Below are 3977 nucleotides of genomic sequence, written 5' to 3'. Positions count from 1 at the left end.
AGCCAAGTTACATATAAGTACTTCATATCACCCTCAAGCTGCCGACCAGACAAAGAGAGTCACTCAGTGCGAGGAATCATATTTGAGGTGCATAGCTTTTCAAAATCCAAAAAAGTAGCACTCATGGCTAGCTCTATCAGAGTGGTTCCTTAAAAATGACACATTTTCACGCATTGTATGGATTTCCCCCACCACTCATAACCGAAACTAGTCCGCATGAACTCATTTCACTAGATTCAGCAAACTTAGTGCAAAACAGATAAATGGCCACTCAATTGCTTAAGGCTGCTAAAAGCATATGCCGGGATGAAGCAGTTTGCTGACAAAAAAATAATTCCTAGAGAATTTCTAGTGGGTACAATGGTCTACTTAAAGATCCAACCTTATACGCATACTTTCCCGATCATTCACAGACATTTGAAACTACACTCTAAATTCTATCGCCCATTCAAAATACTACAAAAATTGTAAACTCCTCTTACAAAATGTTGTTGCCAGAAGGCTGTAAACTACACCCTACTTTTCATGTGAGTCAACTTAAGCAATACATTGGCCCCGGAGTGATTGCTAGTCCACACCTGCCTTTCGTTGATGATCAAGAACACATCATAATGGAGCTAGAAGCAATATTAGTAAGAAAACTCATTCCAAGGCCACAAGGAGATTTCAGTGTACCTGTAGTGGTAGTGCAATGGTTGGTGCAATGGGTTAATGTGCCACCTACGGAGGCAGCGTGAAACGACTCCGCTTTCATCTAGAAGATTTTTCATGCTTTCCGGCCTTGAGGACAAGTCTGATCTTCAGAGGGGGGGGGGATATTGTCACGCACATACCTTCATCTACACTCTGAAGATCTTCAGTTAGGTGTTCACTATCCAGAACGCTCTTTGCACTATATTATCTTTATCCAGCGACTCCCAGTCATTCCGGCGAACCGGTACGTAGATAGGTGAGAAGATGACCTGAGCGACGCAAGATCTTCATCCAACCGTTGGAGTTTACTAGGCGCCTTTTAGTGTTTTTGTCTAGTTACTTTACTTTAGTTCTTTTATTACTGCCCACCGATCTCAACTCTCCGGGGTTCAAGTTGTAATGGGTTGTAACTCTAGCAGCAACTGAGTGGTTGGCACTACTTTCCCCTTTTCAAGCTATAGAACCCTAGCTAGTTCCCTTAAACCCGGGGCTAGTTCTTGCAATCCGACTCTGAATTTGCACGATTTCCACCTTGATCACGACAGTGGGACAAAAAAGGATGGGAGATCTTTCAGTTGTTTACATTGCGATGGCCAAGTGCAAAAAAGGTTGATAACAACAATCCCGGCCCTGATCCTGATCCGATGGGAAATGTACCCATGGTTCGGTTCTCTGATTGAACCACACCGCACGGCCTCCGGGTATGTGCTAACCTACGCACGCGCAGGTCTGTGCAATTGGGATTTGGGAATCGAAGGTTGCAAGCCAAAATGTCTAGGGCGTAATTTGGACTCGAATTTGAATCCGACTCCAACGAGGTCGCTCCTCAGGGTGGACGACACGAGCGGTCTTTCGGACCGGCTCGTGGCCTGCTCGGTCCTGGCCAGCTCGGGCCTAGCCCGCTCAAAAAATCAGTCGGTCCGAGCTCAAGAATCAGGCCCGACAAAGCTTCCGTCCGGTCCGGGCTTTAACCGAGCCGACCGAGCGGACCGAGAAAACGTAGTCAGGCGCCGCAGTTCCTCGTCGTCGCGGGCACCAGCAGCCCCCGGGTGAACCATCGTGTCCCCGAGCTTCCCCTATTCTTCCTTCCTCTCCTCCCCATGCGCCATAGCCTCTTGCTGCCACTCGCCATCGCTGCCGTGCTTGCACCGCCGCCGATCTGGAGTTCTCGACCATGGCCATGGCTGTCGTTTGAGCTCAGCACGCACACTGGCCACCAGCTAGCCCAGGTAGGCGAACGCCTCACCGGCGCCACCAGGATGAACTGGACGGCCTCTTGCATGTGTGGGCGTTTCACCAGGTTCGCCATGATGTACTGCAGCTCCGAGGCCACTGTTTCAATTCGTGCACCAACGAACTCGGAGCACAAGCCCATGATTTCACCGTCGGCGAGCCGACGCTGCCGCCTTCAATTGCTACCGTTGTGGTCTTCGAGGCGATGAGCGTGTCCACATACGCCGGCGGCTCGCTGTCAGTTTCGTCAAAATTCAGTTTCGTCAGTACGGTCAGTAGTTCAGTTAGCTAGTCTGTCAGTAGATTCAGTTAGATGGTTAGCTAGTTTCGCTCGCAGGACCTAAACAGCAGCTAGATGGTTAGCTAGATTCAGTAAATCCTCTCCCTCTCTCTCTCTTGTGCGATCCGCAGCTATCTGCAACTACATAAACAGCAGCTAAATAGGACCTAAACGCAGCAAAAAAACAGCCTGCCAGGCAACATCACTGGTCGGTCCATTCGGTCCTCTCGGGCTTGACCGAGCTGACCCCCAAACGGTCCGGTCCCAAAAAAGTAGCTCGTTGGACAGCTCGGTCCGGTCCGGACCGGACCGCTGGCGGCCGGTCCAAATGACGGCTCGGACCGGGACCGGACCGGCCCGGACCGTGTCCACCCTGAGTCGCTCCTGCGTATACTTCCACTGGAATCTCGTCGGTCGATCCATCCGCTCGCCACCCACCTCCCATCCCCTCCATCGATCCCCTGCTCCCATGGCCCTCGCCTCCACCGCGCGCGCATCGCATCCCCTCTCCAACAATCCGTGCGGTTCGTTTCATCGAGCTGCGCGATGGCCGCCCGCAAGCGGCCTGCCGCCGCCCTCGACGCCGGCAACGCCACGACGACGACGCCTCGACAATCCTCGCCTTGCTGCAAGAGGAGCCGCGCCAACATCAGGAGCACCGCGGAGTACGACGAGGAGACCCGCCTCGGCGAGGGCGGCTTCGGCCGCGTCCTCCTGGCGCGCCACCGCGCCACCCGCAAGATCGTCGCCATCCCTCAGCTGGCCGGACGGGTCCGCCCTGCCCCCCGACGCCGCCGAGCTTCTGCGGGAGGGCCGGTTCCTCGAGGCCTGCGACGGGAACCCGTACGTCGTTGGCTTCGAGGGCCTGGTGCGCGACCTGGACAACGGCGCCTTCGGCCTCGTCATGGAGTACGTCGCGGCGCCGAGCCTCCACAAGTTCCTTAGGAATAGGAGGAGCGGCCAGCCGCTCCCGGAGTCCACCGTGCGCGCCATCATGTGGAAGCTCCTCGCCGGTGCCAAGACGATGCACGACCGCCACGTCGTCCACCGCGACATCAAGCCCGGCAACATCCTCGTCGGCCAAGACGGCGAGCTCGTCAAAATCTGCGACTTTGGGCTGGCGATCTCCATGTCCGAGCTGCCGCCGTACAACCAGGCCGGCACGCCGTTCTACGTGGCGCCCGAGGTGCTCCTGGGGAAGCGGGACTACGACGCGCTCGTCGACACGTGGTCTCTCGGGTGCGTCATGGCCGAGATGCTCACCGGCAAGACGCTGTTCTCTCGGGTGTAAATTGTGACATAGTGTTGAGAGATTCATCAGAGTGGTGTTGTTTACATTTGCTCAGTTGTTATTGAGTTATAGTGCTCAATTTGTGCGTTCTTTTTTCAAACCCTGAACTGATAGATAAATATGCAGTACGAATGTTCTAAGCAACAGAAATCTGGAGTGATGGATGAATTGATGGTTAAAACGTCCTGCTAGCTGGTGCAGATTTCATGAGTACTTATAATTTTAATACGAAAACACTAACGCCCACACGTGTGGCACTATTGCAACTCGCCCACACGTCTGGATCGCCGTCCACTTAAATTTGCACGAATCTTGACACGTTGAGGCAGTTTTTGTGTGCCACGTAGGACAAGGCCGGTGTGTGGAGTTTTCTCAGTTCGCCCGCACGCTGTTTCTCCCTCAGACGAGACCGGTTGCGAGTTGGGGCGTGCGGTGGAACTGCCGCCGCGCCCGCAGGCCGCGCACGACTTCTGTTCTCCG

The 3977-nt window shown here is 54.2% G+C and overlaps 1 pseudogene; it reads left to right on the top strand.

Annotated features, from left to right (window-relative positions):
• The first annotated feature begins 2641 nt into the window (after nucleotides 1-2641).
• On the top strand, nucleotides 2642-3618 carry LOC123075283 (putative cyclin-dependent kinase F-2; annotated as a pseudogene).
• The last annotated feature ends 359 nt before the right edge of the window (nucleotides 3619-3977 follow it).

This window comes from Triticum aestivum, chromosome 3D (assembly GCF_018294505.1).
Source record: "Triticum aestivum cultivar Chinese Spring chromosome 3D, IWGSC CS RefSeq v2.1, whole genome shotgun sequence".
Lineage (NCBI taxonomy): Eukaryota > Viridiplantae > Streptophyta > Magnoliopsida > Poales > Poaceae > Triticum > Triticum aestivum.
The sequence above is the reverse complement of the archived record's forward strand: the minus strand, read 5'-3'. Positions and strand labels throughout refer to the sequence as shown.